This window comes from Lactuca virosa, chromosome 7 (genome assembly GCF_052849685.1).
Source record: "Lactuca virosa cultivar CGN04683 chromosome 7, Lactuca_virosa_CGN04683_v6, whole genome shotgun sequence".
In the NCBI taxonomy this organism is placed as follows: domain Eukaryota; kingdom Viridiplantae; phylum Streptophyta; class Magnoliopsida; order Asterales; family Asteraceae; genus Lactuca; species Lactuca virosa.
In genome coordinates, this window is record NC_136432.1 from 207,452,307 (window position 1) to 207,475,769 (window position 23,463).

Consider the following 23,463-nt stretch of genomic DNA (forward strand, 5'->3'; position numbering starts at 1 on the left):
TCACTCAATATACAATCTTGCAGTATGACTCTAAGACCTGATTTTTGGAACGAAGTATGATTTATCTTAATTGATCTAACCATTTTAACAATTCTTGATTCCTCTTAGCCAAACAAATGTACTAAGGCGTCCTTAGAGGATCAAATTGTGATATGGTTTTCATAATCATTAAGATGATCATAAAACACGATACTCAAGTACTCTCCCATCTTTTCAGATTGGAGAAACTTTTGTCTTTCTGCCGACTTTGATTCTTCTTATTCATTCTGCTATACATTGAGACTTTTCAATGACTCAGAATTATACTTAATCTTGTAAGCATAACCATATCTACTAACTTTAGTAAACTAAAACAAATAGTCTTATCGTTCTTTGTGGTGGACCTGACTAGCGCACACTAACATGAGAATAACCACTCAAATTAACTTGGTACCCTTAACTTTATCACCTATTCGATGTGCCGGTTAACCACACGCGCTCCACCAATCTATAATAAACATTAAGTTACCCTTTGCCACACATTGTCAGTCTCATGTTAGTGTGTCGGTTAACCACACACGCTCCACTAATGACTTAACAAAGGTGCAAAGTGCAATTTCATGGGTTAGCACCATTTCACATTTTCCTAAGTAACTAAGATTGGGAATTTATAAGTGTTTAGTTACTTAGTATTTATCATTATACTTTTAATGAAGGGAGAATTATAGTCTTTATCCTACCCGTTCGGCTAACGACCCTCCACAAGTCAAGGATGCGGTGGGTGAGAGTGGACACCCATTAAACTGCCATTTTATAGGCAGTAACCTTATACCCCCCCTTAGAGACCGGCTTCGTGAATGAGGCCTACTAACGATAAGATTGACTTTATCTTATACATATCTATATAATTAAAATTATAATAATAGTATAAGGGTTGAATTTTAAATTTTTAAAATTCTAAGGTTTGATTTGGAATTAAAGCATTCATAAGCAAAACTTTACAAATTCCAAAACTTGAGGGCAAGTATTGAAACTTTTCAAAACTCTTGGATTTTCATAACTTATGAGTTTAATTAAAGTTTTAAAGACTAAAATGAAGAGACTCTTGAACATCCATAACTTGAGGACAAGTTATGGAGTTCATAAAACTATTTATGACAAAGACTCTTCATTTTTGTAACCTATGGCACTTTTATGAGTTTTTAAGATTCATAAATGTGACTTGTCATATAACTTGAGGACAAGTTACAAAAACACATGTTATGAACTACTTTTAGATCAATATGGATTGAAAACAACTAACACATAAATTTTTTTATTAATCTAAATTAACTCATAAAACAAGGTATCACAAAAAACTTTTGGTAATCCATAACTTAGGACAAGTTATGGAGTCCATACATTTTCATAAAGATCAATAATTACACTAACAAACAATTTGCATATAATTCCTATGATCTACCAAAACGCATAAGCATGAACAATCATAATCAACAATTTTCAAGAATCATATAAACATATATAAAACTTGAAACTTTGATTATAACTTTGGAATTGGTTTACCATAATCATTACCACATTAAAAACAAGGTTTATAGGTTCAAAAATAACTTAGGGTAATGATTCTAGTCCAATTCCAGCCTTAAAACTCGAAGATATGCTGTCTGGGGCTCCAACTCGTCGAGTGCATGAACCAACTCGTCGAGTTGGATGATTTTACACATGGACTCGTCGAGTCCATCAGTGGACTCGGTGAGTCCCCAGCCCAGAACATCAAAAACTTCGATTTTCAGCAAATATAAGCAAGTATAATTGAAAACAAGCCTAGGCTCTGATACCACTGTTGGGTTTTTAGCATTATAACACTCCTATGGTGTACATGCAACCCTAAATACCTTGGATCTATGTTTTCTCTATTATACATGCGAATATCATTTTTTCCAAGGTATTGTTCTAACTAGCATAATATAAAGTACATGTAATATAAAATCTAGTAGAATTACATACCTCTTTGTTGTAGCTTGATTCCATGGAGCTCAAGAGCCTAGTGCCTCAAGTGTGACACCTCAAATGGTTCACACAACATCATGAACATATTGGAATAACCATGAGAGAAGATATGAGTACATAGAAATTGGCTTGCCCTCTTGTGTATGCACTAGTGCCAATTTCACCAACCAATGGGGTCTTTATATAGTGTGCACATTAGGGTTACACCATGTAACCCATGACTTTACCCATTCCTTATGCTCCATGAGTTTTAACCTCCATGGAGTATCCATGGGTCACCACATGGGTTAAACCCAACATAAGGAATCATGGATCATAAGCCCACATATATAAGAATGAATGATTTACACAATCAATCCCCATATATTTAATTAGTCTCTTTTGATCACTAAATTAATTCCAAATTAATTCTTGATCAATACTAATTAAATAATATGATTTCATATTAATATATTAGAACTTATAATATATTAATATGTCACACATATCCTTTTCTCACAAAAGGTCTATCAAAATGTACCGATGCCATGCAACCCAAATGGACCATGCTGAGTCGGGTCAAGTATATACCAATTATAGTTATGGACTTAGACACTAATCCAACAGAATTTTCCCTGTAAACTTGAAAGATTGTTAACTCCCTATGTGAGTCATTATAACCATACTACAACGAGAATTTAACCTGCAACAACGTTTTCCAGACGTCAAGATCCTATGACTCTTGTCACCCGCAGACCTGCAGGTCCGGCTGTAGCTAGCAGCGAGGTGTGGGGTGTCAATCCCAATATAGATCTATACACAATTATCACAGTCTCCCTACAAGAGACTCTGGTTATAACTTACAGGAATTTTAACCCGTACTCTAAGAGTACGATGGAAGAATTGTCTCACAACTTACGTTAACTAGTTTACATATAGTTTGAGTATAAAACCTCTTCCGTGGTGGAAGTGAAATCACCTTTTATGAATAAATTAGTGATATGAATCCTTAAACTATTACTATTATAGTTTATCATGTAGTGTTTGAAAAGCCATTTGTTTTGAGAGTAAAATCTTTTCTGTGGTGTGCTTTTATCGTAAACTCCATAAACTATACTTATTGTAGTTTATTATATGTGTTCGAAATGAATGAAAAAAACCTTATCATGAATGACTAATTTCTGTTTATGATGATAAACTAACAAGAAATACATTCAACATTTAGAAACTTATTGTTATGCACTTTGCTCAACATACTACAAAGTGTTGTTAATATCGTAAACTATGTAAGTAGTCTTTAACTTATCTACACTGTTTTAGAAAAGTCATAGAAAAATCATACTAAGTCTAAAACTGAATCCGTAAACTCTGAGAGTTTAGAAAATTTATCTAGATTATTCATAATTTTTATTATGATTTTTAGAAGTCCCTAACTTGTGTTAAAATGTTCATATTCACAGACTGGTCCCAATTCGTTTCTGAAATGATAGGCAGTTTTGTAAAAATCACCATAAATTGTAGAAAAATTGTATGGAGATGTGCAAGTAGTAATTTTAAAGGTATGAACCTGAACTATTTTCATACTAAACAGTTTTGAAATATATTAAGTTTAAGATAGTCAAAACAGTCCATGAATAGGACTCAACGTTTCTGATGAAAGCTGTTGTTTGAATTTAGTTAAGTTTTTGGTATTTTAACTTGTATTCCCCCCCCCCCCCTAAAACTTGAAGAAAACATGAAAATGTAGGGGTATGAACTCACCTTGAGTGATCTCTTAATATGGATGATGAAAAGAAGAAGTTTCCAAGTCAAGAACACTTGGGAGATAGTTGAAGATTCGAAGATCCTATGAACAAATATGATGATATTTGTATAAGGATTCCATGATTTGGGTGAAAGAGTGTAAGATAATCAAGTGAAATATGAAATTAGTTACCCAAAAGTGAAGGAGAAGCTCAATCACAGCCTTGGAGTCTCGAGTTTGATAGAGAGAGAAAGTGAGAGAAGTGTGTTTGTTCGTCTTTGAGAAAGAGTGAATAAAGTGGGAGGTGAGATAATAACTTCCAGCCTTTAATCAAGTTTATGAGCTGGAGAAAGAGGGTGAAAGGACAAATAGTTGACTAGGTATGGGTGAATAGTGACTGAGTATGGTCTTGGAGTGGGTGTAGAGGGTTGCTTGTGTCATGACTCAAAGGTAAAGTCAACACTCCACCTCTAAGCCATACCCACTAGATTTTATTCCTAACTAAAGATTTCCCTAAAAATGTGTTTAAATTATGAATATATAAGGTCTTATATGTCAAAATATGAGTTTGGGTGAAAATCCCACGTTAAAATAATGAAAAACGGGCTTAAAACGGAGTCGTGGTCGAAAACCGGGTGAAATGGGCCTTCCTGCGAAGTTGCTCGGATAGGACCGAGGTTCGGTCCCTACTGCCATGGACCGAAGGCGAGATGACCCGAAATAGCCCGAAGGCGAAATAGGCCGAAAGTGGGTTCGGTCCGAAGTGACTTGACCCGAAGGCGAAATGGAGCGAAAGGGAGGCTTTGGTTTCGGTCCCTGCAGTTTCGGTTCTATAGCTTTGGTTCCTTAAGGGACCTTCGGGTTCGGTCCTTGGAGCTTCGGCTCTAAGAGGGTTCGGTTCTAATAGAGAGGTTTCGGTCCTTTAAGGCTGTTTTTCATATAAACTTCCCGTTTTGAGCGGTTTTTCACCAAGTTAAGTGTCGGGATGCGCCAAATGATTATAAAAAGTTAGAAGAGATTTTGAGAGAGATTTAGGAGAGATTTGGGAGAGATTAAGGAGAGATTAAGATTGATAAAGAGAGATTGAAAGAGACTTTGTTTGTGACCTTTTTGAGTGTTTAGCTTCGCAATGCAAGGTTTGTAAACCCCGATTTGCCTTGTTATGAGCCTTATACGCCCCCAAAAGGTATGTATCAATGTTTTATTTAGTTGTTCCATCAGTTACTCTGATTAGGGTTTAGATTTTCTGAACACAAGGAGACTTAAAGTGATACTTTGCATAAAGATAGTGTGTTGTACAATAGTAAGCACGATGTAAACCCTATTATACAAGGGTTAAATGAGTTGACCGGTTTGACTTGTTGACTTTATTTGACTTTGACTTGACCGGAAATTGACGGTTGTCACATCATCCCCCCATTAGAAGGAATTTCGTCCCGAAATTAGCACTTTGACCGGGACTTCGAGAGTTGTGGAAAGATGTGGGTATTTTTGTTTCAGCTGGTCTTCACGTTCCCAGGTGAACTCGGGTCCTCGTTTTATGATCCAACGGACCTTCACAACAGGGATGTGACTTTGATTTCGTTCTCTTGATCTCTCGATCCATGATTTCTACCGGTTCTTCCACGAAGTGGAGACTCTCGTTGATTTTGATTTCATCGGGAGGTATCACAAGAGTCTCGTTAGACATACATTTCTTTAAATTTGACGCAAGGATGGTTGGATGTACATTATTAGGTTCTTGTGGCAGTCGGAGTTTGTATTCTACCAGGCCAATCCTAGCGAAGATTTCGAATGGCCCGCTGTACCTTAGATTCAGCTTCCCATGTTTACCGAAACATATCATTCTTTTCAATGGTGAGGCTTTTAGCAAAAACTCGGTCACCAACCCGCAATTCCGAGGGTTTGCGTCGCTTATCTGTGTAGCTCTTTTGTCGGTTTCGAGATGCTTTCAGCCTTTCCCAGATTTGTACTAAGTCATAAGTAATAACTTCTCCTCGGAGTGCTGCATAGGGCCTGCTTTAGTGTTTCTCGTTTGATTGGATCGGTAGGGAGCATATGGGTTTGGTTTACGCGACTAGACTTATTCGGATGGTAGAACGTTCACTCGCACTCCTGGGTAGCCTTGTCCCGAAGTTCCTGGTAGGACTCGTATCTGGTCCATCTATCTTTAACTTGCACATAAAGGTCATATGTAATTAGGTTTGGTAAGACAGTTGGATGGGTGACTCTGCCCCAAGTCCACAACCAGACAAGGAACAGGAAATAGGGCGGAAACACACATCCAATGTCCGTAGAATCTTAATTATATATTATCCTCGCGTATACACTTAGTAGTGATAGACTAATTGTATTCATCCCAAGCTTCTGTGCTTGAACCATATCTGCTGCATGCGTGGCATTCCCAAAGGGTCTTCTGGAAATACTTGTGGAAAGGTTTCGGAAGGTATAATACTCCTCTAGTGAGTGTTTTGGGGTTTCTCAACGAGAGATGACCCGGAGGTCCGTGTCAGATTTGCGTTTATGAGAGGCGAGGGTTTCGATATTCAGTGGGTTAGGTGAAGGGTCTTTTCGTAGCCGTTCAATCGGGAAGGTGAGGGCTATACCAAATCAAAATCGAATGACGACAACAGATCTTTTAGGTAAAACATGTGTTAAGTTGTATTCGTAAGATATATTCGCTAGAGTGATAGTGCATCCCGTGTTTCTTTTCAGTGTGTTCCGTTTTGATCGGTGTTATTTCTACTGCAAATGATTCATACCACAGCAGCTAGTACTTGTAGTAAGTATGTTCTGATAGCTAGTAATGATACTTTATATCATGATCCCCGACAGGTCACTCTATGATCGAGCGGTATATGCAAGTCGTATGTAAATTGGTATTGATAAAACCGTCGAGTGAGTGGCTCTACCCTAACCCCACTAATGGACATGGAACAAGAGTCAGGACGGAATTATTCGCTTTAAGTCTGTAGTATTTTGATTATAATTAACCCTGATGTATACACCAAGTCATCACAGCTCACCGGTAATGATTCTAGGGTCATATATGAGTGTCTTTGATTTGATTGAACGAGAGAGTATTTTAACTACTTTTTGAAAGACGGTAATTTTAGCAAACATACCAAATTCTTTACAAACATATGGTACTTAAATGTTTTTGTTGTTGGAAACATTACAAAAATCCTAATAAGGTTCCTTGTTGCTCCTACTGGTTTGTTTGTCACACTCCTCCTGCTCCCCCGTCATTCCTCTCAATTAGACAGTCTCTTTTGAAGTGTCCCGTTTCACCGCATAGGTATCATATTGGACTTACACTGGTATTGGTGATTGAAGCGATGCGCTGGGTCTGGGTCTGGGTCCTGCAGAAGCGAGAAGTATGTCCGTTCTAGTTGCAGTTTTTACAGTGCGGCACCCGGCAAACCCCCTTGTGATGGTAGCTACACTTGTTACACTTTGGCAGTGTTCCCATATATGGTCTGACCGGTGCTTGAGTGGCAGGCGTTGTGGCTAGTGTCGAGGCATGAGTCGTGACTGTTGTTGTAATTACAGGGGCAGCCACGGTTTGTTGTCTTTTAGCGCATTTTTGAGATAGGTTGCGCTTCTTTTTGTTCCAAAACTCTCGTTTCTTGTTCTTAGGTTTGTGGCCTGAGGCGCCTTCGTTGGTGGGCACCCGCTGGTGTTCTCGACTATTACTGCGGTTAGTATTGCCGACACCGCCTTCACCTCTGCCGGCGTTGTTAGCATTGTGTTGCGCCATGACGGCTGTCACGGCTGCCGTGACCGCAGCTTGAAAAGTAGCAAAGTCTATCTGCAGGATTGCTGCCTTGCTTGTTGGCTGGTTACCTTCTTGTGAATACATAACCCTGTTGCATGGGGAGAAACGATGTCGTGAGTGGGGATGATTATCTCTAGTTATATCCTTATCATTTATATACACATATATAAATTTCGCACTTTACTGAACTATTCTCAATGTTTCTGCTAACGTTCCTGAGACGGAGTTTGGTAGTGGGTAGAAGTAGGTTTTGTATGGGCGTTAAGTTTTACCCATCCTAGGATTATGTTTGTCCTAATACGCTTAGCTGAGGAGTTCTGATGGGATCCGGGGCATTAATGCTGGTATGATAGTACCCTATAGGCCTACGAAAAAGGCACCTTTCAACCATGAGGTTTAAAAAGGTGAGATGATAATGAGTCTTGAATAAGGATTTATACGTCGTGAGTTATCTAACTAAGTTTATCTTAGTTCTGAGTGTATCGTGTTCCAATTTTTATGGTGTTCTGAAAACAATTCATAATGAGAGTCTATATATAATAAACTTATGAATTTTTGGTAGTATTGCTCCCAATGAAATAATACGCATGCCCATTTCTATTGTATGATTCTAGTATGTTTAGTTTTAGGGAAATTTTTGTGCCCGAAGCAGGCCTACACCACATCATTGCAAGGAAAAGTTTGGACCGCAAATAAATCTCTGGACTAGTGTAATCACTAACTTGCAGGGTCGGGCCTACACATGGAGGAGACTAGCACCAACGCACTCTCATAGACCTAATCTACAAGGTCTTGTGAGTAACATGAACTCTGCTCAGGATAATACGTCCCCAGTGGTGCTTGAAACGAAGCCGATGCGTCCTGTAGTTCTGCCAACCTATGCTCGGCTACGACCACTCTCTCTTCGAGTGTTGAGTGTCTATTTTGATACTCCTTTGCCTTCGCCTGAGCGGTGATAATGTCCTTAAATGAGTTGGTCTCTGAAATAGCAGTCTCTTTCTAAGTCTCAAGTTTGCGAGATGGTAGCGTCTGTAGTAGCACGCAGTTCCCGAAGTCGATTCGCAGTCTCCCTGTTTTGGTTCTCGATGGTTGAGGTTACTACAACCTTGTTGGTCCCCAAATGGCGATTGCTGTTGCTGATGGGGACTCCACCCCTCGATCAATGCTGCCCAACGGGGCATAGGTTCGATGTAGTCGAAATGGTTCGCGAGAGCCCTGGCTATGTAAGGAGAGTTGTCGACCTCTGGCTCCACTTCCGACTCTTTTCCTAATCACCCACTAACTCTCCGGGTTCGGAAAGTAGGGGTCTCCTGGTAAGTAAAATCTTGCCATGATGTCCGTGCGAGAATAGGGGTGAGGTAAGAGGCATATAATAATCATATTCCTAGAAATATTTATAGGGGTTTGATCCTCTTTAGTTACTTCTATAATGACATGGTGCATACCCGTTACATATAACAAAAGATATGATAGACCTTCGAATAAGTGATCATACTCCAAAACCACAACCAAACAAGGAACAGGAAGTAAAGCAATGATCACAGATTCTAAGTCTATGATATCTAAGTTATATATAATCTTAGCGTATCCACTTAGTGATTGTAGATCTACTAGCAAGAATCTGTTTAGTTTTCACATAAGTTATAGTACCACAAAATACTCCTATAGTATTTTAAATGTTATGTTTGGTTCTTAACGATTTTCTGGTATGGGTGTTGGTAAGTTGATAGACTTGTTGTCCACTATGACTATCCCCCGACACATACTAGTCACTTCTCGGACGAATATAGTTGATCATGCTATATTCCTCCCAGACTTGATTGCATATCCCAGGGCATATTCACATTGCACAACTCCTCTATTTTTAACTTTTGTATTGTCCTAGATATGATACTATACTAGTATGTATGCATGCACTCATACTTTTAACAAGAAACTATTTATTTCTAAAAGTATAGTTATTTGAAAATGTTTAAATCAGAGACTTTAGTCCCAATGCATTTATAGTTTGTATATCTTATGTGGTTCGATATACTTACTTCACTATAAACAATGCTTTGATACCAATCTGTCACACCCCCAAACCAAGGATGACGGAAACGTCAGGGGGTGGAGGACTTCATGTATAGTATCACAACAACGAGTATAATAGTGCTCAAAGTAAATACAACCATCATAAATATAATTGAAAAAGTTATACCATAGTATGTGTTTACATGTTTCAAATCAATTACACTATGATGACAAAATGAAATGTTTGACGGTTTAACGTCCCATCCTCAAAAGCTGTTGATTTCCCGTTTCACTGATTTCCTGAGAATACAAGTAGTTTTGAAAGAGTGTCAACAATTAAGTTGGTGAGTTCATCAGAGTTTTATTTGTGAAAGAATTCGTTTTCCTTGTAAAAGCGATAGAGTATGATTCCAGAAAATTCAATATTTTCTTTATTAAGTGCGAAATGAAAGCTCCTATGTTATGCAATAATGTACCCTAGAAAGACCCGTAGATTCCTTCTATAATCGCCCAGTGTATATAAGTTATATAAAATTTAAGTTGAATAACCGTCGAATATAATGGGTCTGCTCTAGGTCCCCAACCAGACAAGGAACAGGAAGTAAGGCCGGCCCACCAATTCTAAGTCGATTGCGACTAAATTCATAAATAACTCTAACATGTACACTTAGCAATTATAGCTGTAGTCTAACAATTCTAGATGAAGCGTAGTTTTAATACCATGAAAGCCATTTTGTGTAAACCTGATACTTTATGATGTATATTTCAAGAAAAATCCCTTAATTTCCTTATAAAAAGTTATGTAGCCTTAAATCCCAAGACCGAGAATATGTGTGTGTTTTGTACTTATAATGTTTATAATAGTGATGTGTTTCCAAAGAAATTCCAATATTTTCCTTATAAAAGTCATGTAGTCTTAAATCCCAAGACCGAGAATATGTGTGTGTTATGTACTTATAATGTTTATAATAGTGATGTGTTTCCAAAGAAAATCCAATATTTTCCTTATAAAAAGTCATGTAGTCTTAAATCCCAAGACCGAGAATATGTGTGTGTTTTGTACCTATAACGTCTTTGTAGTTTTAAATAGATAAAACCCCTTTTTAAAGTAGAATTTGTTGGGTTTTGAGCATTCAAACACTCCTATGGTGTACATGCAACCCTAAATATCTTGGATCTATGTTTTCTCTATTATACATGCGAATATCAATTTTTCCAAGGTATTGTTCTAATTAGCATAATATAAAGTACATGTAATATAAAATCTAGTAGAATTACATACCTCTTTGTTGTAGCTTGATTCCATGGAGCTCAAGAGCCTAGTGCCTCAAGTGTGACACCTCAAATGGTTCACACAACATCATGAACATCTTGGAATAACCATGAGAGAAGATATGAGTACATAGAAATTGGCTTGCCCTCTTGTGTATGCACTAGTGCCAATTTCACCAACCAATGGGGTCTTTATATAGTGTGCACATTAGGGTTATACCATGTAACCCATGACTTTACCCATTCCTTATGCTCCATGGGTTTTAACCTCCATGGAGTATCCATGGGTCACCACATGGGTTAAACCCAACATAAGGAATCATGGATGATAAGCCCACATATATAAGAATGAATGATTTACACAATCAATCCCCATATATTTAATTAGTCTCTTTTGATCACTAAATTAATTCCAAATTAATTATTGATCAATACTAATTAAATAATATGATTTCATATTAATATATTAGAAATTATAATATATTAATATGTCACACATATCCTTTTCTCACAAAAGGTCTATCAAAATGTCCCGATGCCATGCAACCCAAATGGACCATGCTGAGTCGGGTCAAGTATATATACCAATTATAGTTATGGACTTAGACACTAATACAACAGTCTCCCACTTGGATAAATCTAATAACTATTATTGCAATTACAACTCCAACCTGACCAGCAATCGTAGCTCTTAAAAGCTGTTGCCGAACTCTGAACAAATCAATGACGCGTCCATTAGATAAGTGATCATATATTCCTCCATTCTAGATATCATATGGACTGAGACATGGATTATAATCATTCTCTCTGTCCATTTGTTGTTTCCCGATTTTTGATTTATGACGACCGACTAATTGAACAAATCAAATCAGTCCAGGCTTGGCCAAGCACTTAGGGTGCCATCAGTAAATCATCGAGGGGCCCACAAATATCGCTTTTATCCCTTTAAGGATAAAAGGAATGGATAAACTTTGACTCATATGCTTGTACTAACTACTTGTTGAATCATACACAAAGGCACGTTTTATAACATCGAGTTACCAATGCGTTTTTGTGCAATTAATGTATAACCAACTCATAGTCAACAACTCATATCTCTAGGTTTGAAGAATATAAGATATTATCGTCTCATGATTCACTCGTGATAAAATCCATGAAGTGATTCAAATGAGTGTGGGTTGAATCCAATACTCAGAACTTATGAGCACTCATGAATGTTGCAGCAACTCTTGCTATGTCCACTACCTTGGACATCTACAAACTAGCTTCATGACAGTCTTGATTCATATTTACTTCCAACATATGATCGACTGTGGATGGTTTGAATAACTTAGTCATTCGGGAAGAATGACCTAGTTATTCTGGAAGTCAAAACATGCAAAGTGAAACACAAGAATAATATTAATCCTATATGGCCCCAAACTCTTGAGTGTAAATAAAAACCCTTTTATCTAAGCACCATATTGATTACTCATTATTCATTGTTTCGATTTTATCAACTTTATACTTGAATTTAAAACCACTAGTTGTCCCATGCTCCAAGCATGTACACTATGTTTTCCTAAACACCAGTTATGCCATACACAAAGTATGCACACTATGTTTGTTTACGATCCTTACTTTGTGAAATAGATCGATTGAACATAATTCCAATGATTCTCATTTCACACTCCCAATCCTTATTGTAAATGTAAGAATACCAAATTCTTGCCATTTTACTGTAATCTGTTAGATTCTAAACTTTTATGCAATGATCCCCTTGTAATGACTATGCCCAAGTCACAAAGACTTGGCAACAAACATTACAAAGTATTCCAATGGAGATCAATTCCATGGAAACGAAGTCTCACATTCAAAGTACATTCCTTTGAACATCCTTCTTTGCATTAAGTTTTCTAATCTTACACGGATTCAAAGAATAACTTCCACCTATGGAAACATTTCCATATGCCCATTTTGACTATCACTTGTGAACAAGAGTTGCCTCTTTTCAGAGTATGTCAATATGGTCCTTTCCAAAGTTTAACACTATACTTCCAACTGTCTATGTGCAACCAATCTTTGGTAAACCTCAGATTGTCCTCGACAATTGCTTAATCATTTTAGTCATATCCAATACTAGACCTTTTCTCCTCTTAATTCCCCCAGACATTTTGAAATTTTAGAAAGGATAAATATTATAGCACATGTAATCGATCATATACCCGAAGCATATGGGACACGATTCATGCTATAAAATTTGCCATGTTCTCATAATTCGAACTATGAAGAGGGATGCCGTAATCATAATCGAATTTTGAGAATGCAATCACATATAGAATTTCCTTATGTTAACCGTTCCAACATAACATTCATATGAATCCTTGACTAAAGTTGATTAAAATCTCAATCTAAGATTGTAGAATTGGATTGAAGTATAAAATCCTCTCCCTTAATTATAGCAAAACAACTTTTCAAAGCGAATTGAAACTTTTGTTTTCTATAATTAACATTGCTAACTTGCAACATTTAACATAACAATCATGCTCCCACTAGCATAATGATTATTATCTTACTAGCATAACACTTATGCTCCCACTAGCTTTGACATGTACCCAGAAATCAACTGGACTTCTAGAAATCAATACTTTATTGACTTTCTTACCAAAGTTCAGATTTCTGATACGAGATGCTTTGATAAGACTTTATCAAAAACATACACTTTTTCTTAGATAGCTCACATGTGTGTCTAAACAATTATGAAGAGGGATGCCGTAATCATAATGTTTAGACCTTTTGCCATTCTCACAAGTCCATGTTAGTGTGCCGGTTAACCACACGCGCTCCACTAACGACATGAGAATGCAAATATCACAACTGCTATCTTTCTTAAAATCTACTTAGTGAAAGCGTTTCCTCACCATCATTTTCATGAATTGAAGAGAAACCTTATGAAACTTAGATTTTTATGGTGTATGTATTCCTATCCATGTGAATTTGTCAAAACCATAATCACAAGACAAGGTTAGTGACAAATCCAAACACATATGGACTGAACTTGTTCAATCTTAATTTCTTGCCACCCGACAGCACAAGGGCCTACCATTGCTTCCAGGTCGTTATGCAAACAATTGAGAACTCAGAGAATTCTTAAGCATAGTCAACTTTTAACTGGAATAGACATAAAAATTAAAATATGTCAACACGATAGGTTACAAACCTCAAGTCGTGGGCTAGTGATTAACAATGCTCTTGATTAGTTCTTGAAACTATCTCAATATCTTTTAAGACTCCCACTGACCTTTTGACATATAAGATTCTCTTTGTCAAGAACCATTCCTCGACAAAACAAATATTCAAGAGTTAGTGTGGATTCTTATCAAGGAAAAACACTTCACTCAATTGGTCTTAGTTGGTCTTTGTTTTATCCAAAACATCACCACTTACCAATCTCAGATGTACAAGAATAGGAAACATCTTACTCTACATTTGACAAGTGTTATAAACTTTCTAAAGATTATGTCACTCAAGGCTCAATCTTGGAGTATGACTCTAAGATTTGTTTTGGCACGAAGTATAATTGATCTTTTGATTAAACTATTTCAACAATTCATGATTTCCCTCCTTAGCCAAACAAATGCACTAAGGTGTCCTTAGAGAATCAATTGTGATATGGTTCCATAATCACTAAGATAATCATAAAACAAGATACTCAAGTACTCTCCCATCTCTTCAGATTGGAGAAACTTTTATCTTTCTGCCTTATTTGATTCTTCTCATCCGTTCTGCCATACATTGAAACTTTTCCAATGTTTCAGAATTACACTTAAACTTGTAAGTGTAACCATATTTACTAAACTTTAGCAAATCATAACGAATAATCTCATCAACCTTTGTGGTGGACCCGACCAGCGCACAACCTAATGTACCCGATCCTTTAGTCCTTCACTTAACTCACATGTAAATGTGAACAAGGAATTAGTCTTAATTTTCCAAAGATGAAAATTCTCATTCATCATACTATACAACTTGCATGATTCCAAGTTTCGGTCCAATTGAAACTTGGGTGATGAGAATCTTTACTTATTTGGTAAATTATGACACTACCACAAATGAAAGAATCAAATCTATTTTCCAATATTGCTATCAATGAAATCATATAAACAACAAATTTTCACAAATGTCATTGTAAGGATACTAAAAATAAATAAATCAAAACTCTTTTTTTCCTTTTATTTTAAAACTTGCGGAAAAATCTTATCCTTACAAAGCAAATGCATATGAAAACTGTGTTTTTATCTATTCCTTAAGCAATCTATGATAACTCTTAAGCAGTAGCTCAAAATTTTGATCATCGAACCATGCCATCGAAATCCATTTTCGCAATCAGAATTAGCATACTCTTTCTTTAAGCTTCCTTTGATTCTCCAAAACATCAAAATGTAATTTACATTACATCATGTATTAAGAATCTCCAAAAGAGACTTCATAGAGTTAGATAATGGACTTTACCTGAAATGGTACACGAGACTATCACAGACTTAGCCTTTCTCTTTACCATTGGGTCAAAAGACTTGACCATGGCCGATCCCTTTCCATTGGGAAGAGAAAGCTTTTCTGGACTTCTAGTGTTATCATTGTCAATGTCCATGAAAGTTTGGGAAGGAGATCTTCCAATCAAATTTGCTTTACCAATACTCCAAATCATTGCTGATTTAGCAACATCAAGAAAATAGGTAAGATCACTAAAGGGTCATGTCATGATCTGTCATCAGGGAGTGACTGAAGAACCAAGTCAACAGCCAGCTACCTCGAGACTTTGACACCCAACTCTCCCGGCTTGTCAATATGTGACTTGATCTCCAAGACCTGAGCACATATAGACTTTTCTTGCCAATAGGGATTTAGTGACTTAGAACTTATCAAGTCTTGAAACTTGTGGGATAGGGAGAATTATTGGAGGAGGTGGAGGAAATGAAGTATGATTTCCAGTCCTATTAATGCACAACAAAGGAATGAGTCTTTCACCTTGATTGCCATGTGGGATATCATCTTCATTAGGAAGCTTGTTCCTAAAGATTTGGGAAGACCATAGTTGTCTTAACTAGACATATATAATGGGAGAAATTCAAGTTTAGTTGATATAAAGTCCTTAATATAACACCCAATATGAAATATTAAGGCTAGGATCCAACAACCTATTTATAACCGGAAGAGGGATGCCGTAATCCAAGCTATAAAATAGTTGAAGGTAGGTAAATGACGATTTACCAATTTCCACCATGAAAACGAAATATAATTAAGTTTTGATTGGATTTGAAACTCCTAGATCTTTTGAGATTCATTGAACTTTCAATGGCATGTTTAAATCTCGATTGTGCCCTCTCAAGTTTGTGACTAGGATGCCGAGGATCACAAACAAGGTGTGAATAACCACTCAAATTAACTTGGTACCCTTAACTTTATCACCTAATCGATGTGCCGGTTAACCACACGCGCTCCACAAATCTATAATAAATATTAAGTTACCCTTTGCCACACATTGTCAGTCTCATGTTAGTGTGCCGGTTAACCACACACGCTCCACTAACGACTTAACAAAGGTGCAAAGTGCAATTTCATGGGTTAGCACCATTTCACATTTTCCTAAGTAACTAAGATTGGGAATTTGTAAGTGTTTAGTTACTTAGTATTTATCATTATACTTTTAATGAAGGGAGAATTATAGTCTTTATACTACCCGTTCCGCTAACGACCCTCCACAAGTCAAGGAAGCGGTGGGTGAGAGTGGACACCCATTAAACTGCCATTTTATAGGCAGTAACCTTATACCCCCCTTAGAGACCGGCTTCGTGAATGAGGCCTACTAACGGCAAGATTGACTTTATCTTATACATATCTATATAATTAAAATTATAATAATAGTATAAGGGTTGAATTTTAAACTTTTAAAATTCTAAGGTTTGATTTGGAATTAAAGCATTCATAAGCAAAACTTTACAAATTCCAAAACTTGAGGGCAAGTATTGAAACTTTTCAAAACTCTTGGATTTTCATAACTTATGAGTTTAATTAAAGTTTTAAAGACTTAAATGAAGAGACTCTTGAACATCCATAACTTGAGGACAAGTTATGGAGTTCATAAAACTATTTATGACAACGACTCTTCATTTTTGTAACCTATGGCACTTTTATGAGTTTTTAAGATTCATAAATGTGACTTTTCATATAACTTGAGGACAAGTTACAAAAACAAATGTTATGAACTACTTTTAGATCAATATGGATTGAAAACAACTAACACTTAAATTTTTTTATTAATCTAAATTAACTCATAAAACAAGGTATCACAAAAAACTTTTGGTAATCCATAACTTGAGGACAAGTTATGGAGTCCATACATTTTCAAAAAGATCAATAATTACACTAACAAACAATTTGCATATAATTCCTATGATCTACCAAAACTCATAAGCGTGAACAATCATAATCAACAATTTTCAAGAATCATATAAACATATATAAAACTTGAAACTTTGATTATAACTTTGGAATTGGTTTACCATAATCATTACCACATTAAAAACAAGGTTTATAGGTTCAAAAATAACTTAGGGTAATGATTCTAGTCCAATTCAAGCCTTAAAACTCGAAGATATGCTGTCTGGGGCTCCAACTCGTCGAGTGCATGAACCAACTCGTCGAGTTGGATGATTTTACACATGGACTCGTCTAGTCCATCAGTGGACTCGGCGAGTCCCCAGCCCAGAACATCAAAAACTTCGATTTTCAGCAAATATAAGCAAGTATAATTGAAAACAAGCCTAGGCTCTGATACCACTGTTGGGTTTTTAGCATTCTAACACTCCTATGGTGTACATGCAACCCTAAATACCTTCGATCTATGTTTTCTCTATTATACATGCGAATATCATTTTTTCCAAGGTATTGTTCTAACTAGCATAATATAAAGTACATGTAATATAAAATCTAGTAGAATTACATACCTCTTTGTTGTAGCTTGATTCCATGGAGCTCAAGAGCCTAGTGCCTCAAGTGTGACACCTCAAATGGTTCACACAACATCATGACCATCTTGGAATAACCATGAGAGAAGGTATGAGTACATAGAAATTGGCTTGCCCTTTTGTGTATGCACTAGTGCCAATTTCACCAACCAATGGGGTCTTTATATAGTGTGCACATTAGGGTTACACCATGTAACCCATGACTTTACCCATTCCTTATGCTCCATGGGTTTTAACCTCCATGGAGTATCCATGGGTCACCACATGGTTAAACCCAACATAAGGAATCATGGATCATAAGCCCACATATATAAGAATGAATGATTTACACAATCAATCCCCATATATTTAATTAGTCTCTTTTGATCACTAAATTAATTCCAAATTAATTCTTGATCAATACTAATTAAATAATATGATTTTATATTAATATATTAGAACTTATAATATATTAATATGTCACACATATCCTTTTCTCACAAAAGGTCTATCAAAATGTCCCGATGCCATGCAACCCAAATGGACCATGATGAGTCGGGTCAAGTATATACCAATTATAGTTATGGAATTAGACACTAATCCAACATAATTTTCCCTGTAAACTTGAAAGATTGTTAACTCCCTATGTAAGTCGTTATAACCATACTACAACGAGAATTTAACCTGCAACAACGTTTTCCAGACGTCAAGATCTTATGACTCTTGTCACCCGCAGACCTGTAGGTCCGGCTGTAGCTAGTTTATCATGTAGTCTTTGAAAAGCCATTTGTTTTGAGAGTAAAACCTTTTTTGTGGTGTGCTTTTATCGTAAACTCCATAAACTATACTTATTGTAGTTTATTATATGTGTTCGAAATGAATGGAAAAAAACCTTATCATGAATGACTAATTTCTGTTTATGATGATAAACTAACAAGAAATACATTCAACATTTAGAAACTTATTGTTATGCACTTTGCTCAACATACTACAAAGTGTTGTTAATATCGTAAACTATGTAAGTAGTCTTTAACTTATCTGCCCTGTTTTAGAAAAGTCATAGAAAAATCATACGAAGTCGGAAACTAAATCCGTAAACTCTGAGAGTTTAGAAAATGTGTCTAGATTATTCATAATTTTTATTATGATTTTTAGAAGTCCCTAACTTGTGTTAAAATGTTCATATTCACAGACTGGTCCCAATTCGTTTATGAAATGATAGGCAGTTTTGTAAAAATCACCATAAATTATAGAAAAATCGTATGGAGATGTGAAAGTAGTAATTTTAAAGGTATGAACCTGAACTATTTTCATACTAAACAGTTTTGAAAGATATTAAGTTTAAGATAGTCAAAACAGTCCATGAATAGGACTCAACTTTTTTGATGAAAGCTGTTGTTTGAATTTAGTTAAGTTTTTGGTATTTTAACTTGTATCCCCCCCCTAAAACTTGAAGAAAACATGAAAATGTAGGGGTATGAACTCACCTTGAGTGATCTCTTAAGATGGATGATGAAAAGAAGAAGTTTCCAAGTCAAGAACACTTGGGAGATACTTGAAGATTCGAAAATCCTATGAACAAATATGATGATATTTGTGTAAGGATTCCATGATTTGAGTGAAAGAGTGTAAGATAATCAAGTGAAAGATGAAATTACTTACCCAAAAGTGAAGGAGAAGCTCAATCACAGCCTTGGAGTCTCGAGTTTGAGAGAGAGAGAGAAAGTGAGAGAAGTGTGTTTGTTCTTCTTTGAGAAAGAGTGAATAAAGTGAGAGGAGAGATAATAACTTCCAGCCTTTAATCAAGTTTATAAGCTGGAGAAAGAGGGTGAAAGGACAAATAGTTGACTAGGTATAGGTGAATAGTGACTGAGTATGGTCTTGGAGTGGGTGTAGAGGGTTGCTTGTGTCATGACTCAAAGGTAAAGTTAACACTCCACCTCTAAGCCATACCCACTAGATTTTATTCCTAAATAAAGATTTCCCTAAAAATGTGTTTAAATTATGAATATATAGGGTCTTATATGTCAAAATATGAGTTTGGGTGAAAATCCCACGTTAAAATAATGAAAAACGGGCTTAAAACGGAGTCGTGGTCGAAAACCGAGTGAAATGGGCCTTCCTACGAAGTTGCTCGGATAGGACCGAGGTTCGGTCCCTACTGCCATGGACCGAAGGCGAGATGACCCGAAATAGCCCGAAGGCGAAATAGGCCGAAAGTGGGTTCGGTCCGAAGTGACTTGACCCGAAGGCGAAATGGAGCGAAAGGGAGGCTTCGATTTCGGTCCCTGCAGTTTCGGTTCTACAGCTTCGGTTCCTTAAGGGACCTTCGGGTTCGGTCCTTAGAGCTTCGGCTCTAAGAGGGTTCGGATCTAATAGAGAGGTTTCGGTCCTTTAAGGCTGTTTTTCATATAAACTTCCCGTTTTGAGCGGTTTTTCACCAAGTTAAGTGTCGGGATGCCCCAAATGATTATAAAAAGTTAGTAGAGATTTTGAGAGAGATTTGGGAGAGATTTAGGAGAGATTAAGAATGATAAAGAGAGATTGAAAGAGACTTTGTTTGTGACCTTTTTGAGTGTTTAGCTTTTCAATGCAAGGTTTGTAAACCCCGATTTGCCTTGTTATGAGCCTTATACGCCCCCGAAGGGTATGTATCAATGTTTTATTTAGTTGTTCCCTCAGTTACTCTGATTCGGGTTTAGATTTTCTAAACACAAGGAGACTTAAAGTGATACTTTGCATAAAGATAGTGTGTTGTACAATAGTAAGCACGATGTAAACCCTATTATACAAGGGTTAAATGAGTTGACCGGTTTGACTTGTTGACTTTATTTGACTTTGACTTGATCGGAAATTGACGGTTGTCACACCGTATCTCCTAGTCAGCGGAGTGTCGTTGGGGCCCGTACCTCCTAGTTAGTAGAGTGTGAGCGAGGCCCATATCTCATAGATAGCTGAGTGTGGGCGAGGCCCGTATCTCATAGATAGCCAAGTATGGGCGGGGGCATGTATCTTCTTGAGTGTGGACGGGGGCCCGTATCTCTTAGCCGCATGTTATGTGTATGGTATGTGGTAGTTTGGGGGAAATTCACTAAGCTTCGTGCTTACGGTTTTCAGTTTTGGTTTCTGGTACTTCCGGTAGCAAAGGGAGGAGCTCGAGATGACTGCATTGCACACACCTTGATGATTTAGCATGGGATGTTTACTCTTATATATTGACAGATGTTTTGATAGGAAAGGTTTTGAGATACTATATCTTATATTTTGATGAAATGATTTTGATAACTATGGTTTTATAATTAGTGATTAAAAATGAAATTTTTGGACTGTATTTATGGGTGTTATAGTTTTGTTGCATGTAATTGTATTCATGAAGTGGTTGGCTAACATTGATTGGAGTTCTTCAGCAGTTGATGGCAGGGGAAGAGGGGGAATCCTAGGAGATCCTAGGAAGTATTTTAGTGTGATTGTTTCGCTGTTGAGCGGGTATCAAAAGTATTATTATGAGTAGGTCTTGGTGGACCCGAGATGATCATTGAGGAAAGTATGGATAGGTTTGGAAGGTAGTATTGGGCCCGTACTACTGGAAGCATAGGATCCATACTCGAATCAAAGAAAGTTTCAAGGATTCTAAAGGCTGGTCAGGGAAGATAGAATGGTTGGATACCATGATTCGTGGCAGTAGCTCCGTATCTGTCAATCTTTGGTTATGGTTGCTCAGGCATGAGGTTGGGTCTGGTAATTGTTTTGGTCCCCAGTGGCGAAATCGATTTGGGTTGATTGGTGCAGACCTAGATGAGCTTGTTGCTTTTGAGGTCTCAAGGGTTTCGCTTGAGGCCGTGCATTTGAGTCGCGGGACTCAAGAATGGAACGACCATTTTGATCAGCTAGGGAATTGCAGTTGGGAGTAGATTGGTTGATTGATGGTTTGGTACATCACTATCTATGGTGGGGATTTTTCCCTTTCATACCTTCGAGTTCGGGGAAGGAGTGAGTAGGCTTGTGACCTTCAAAGTTGGGATGTAAGCCCAGCTTGGGGTCTGCTGGTCGCGAGATTTGGTGACAATATGTCAGTGCAGGAGTGAGCAGGTGGAGAGATATGTTATGGATGCTTTGTGATGTGATTGAGGGTCCGTGTTCTTGGGTTATAACATGACAGGTATCGGATCGTCGGTTGGGATTGCAGGCAAGGAGGGTACGTTTTGGATCGTAAGTCGGTATTTGCTTATGCTTTTGTGTGAAATCCTTAATGTTAAAGTATTCATGATTGGAAAATTTTCAGAGATCTTCAGATAAAATTCAGGATCCTCTTAGGATTGGTTTGGTCCCTATCTGGAAGGTCATCCTGAGTGTGTTATACCTTCCAGGTTCAGGAATGGTTGTACCTGGTTGAGCCGGTTTGAGTTATGGGTTCGTTTCATCATCAGTGGGTGGTAGTTCGAACCCTAAGTGGGGGAGAACTGGGTATTCTGTTTGGACGATCATCAATTTGTTCGGGTTCGTAGTATTAGGAGAATGGTTTTAGGGATCGGCGGTGAGAGTATGTGGGATCTCAGCTCAGTGTTTGGACAAGGAAAGGGTATATAGCAGGTGGTGATTTATACATGTGTTCAGGAGACACATGGGTTGTCACTCAGCAAGAAGTGGATAATCAAGGAGCTCTTTGCAGTTATTGGTTCCTTTCGGGGTACCAACGAATAGATGAGGAGTCGCTGGGATTGCTTAGGTTGAGAATCAGTAGCAGAGAGAAATTGTCAACAGGTGGTATGAATTTCTATTTATGGTCTAGCTTGGGAAGAGATCGATCAGGGAATCCATTTCAAAAATTGGTACGTTCAGCTCCACGAGGGTTTTGGTTCATTAGATTTAATGGTAATGCGTCCTCGATTATTGGTCGCATCGTTCTTCTTTCAGCAAAGGTTCCCCGAAAGTTTCAAGTTGTGACAGTTGAAGTGTAATGGATGTGCCAACCTGTCATCAAGTTTAATATGTTTTATGTTTCTTTGGTCTCTGGGTATTTTCACCCTCAGTGGTGATGCAGAATTTGGTTCATAGCAGGATCAGATTTGGGTGGCATTCAACGTCACTTTAGAGGTCTTCTCGAACTAGTTATGTATGGGTGGAATCTATTTAGTCTCAATCAAGTATGGGATCTTGTTCTGATCGTTCATGAGGATGTCTTATGATTATGATTGAGATTTGTCGTTACATTGGAACTCTGGTATTCTTTCCTTTTGGGGATGAGGTTATGGGTTCCCTAAGGGTATGTATTGTGGTAAATTCATTATATTGCCGAGAGGAGTGTATGTGGTCTGGTAAGATAGATTTGGTAGCAGCTTGTTCTGTGAAAGGATTTGTGCGTGGTAAGATTTTTCTATTGTTTTGCTCGGTTCGTGTTGAGAGAAACATTGATTAGGTCCCTGCCAGGTGAATTAGGTAATGTCGACAAGATCGAGGTAATATCGGGAGTATTCTAGATATAGGTTGTAGGCTCGGTATTCATGATTGACTCATTTCTTCTGATTATGGTACTTTCAGTATTGGTGCATTGATGGAAGTCGGGAGGCTCGCCAATCAGCGGGTTTGGATAAAGGTAAAAGTTAAAGGTTGTTGGGAGTACGGGTCGTATATCAGGAAGTCTCTGCGGAATGGTTACATTATAACTCCCGTTTGTTCGCAAGCTGTTTTAGGGGTTGATCATC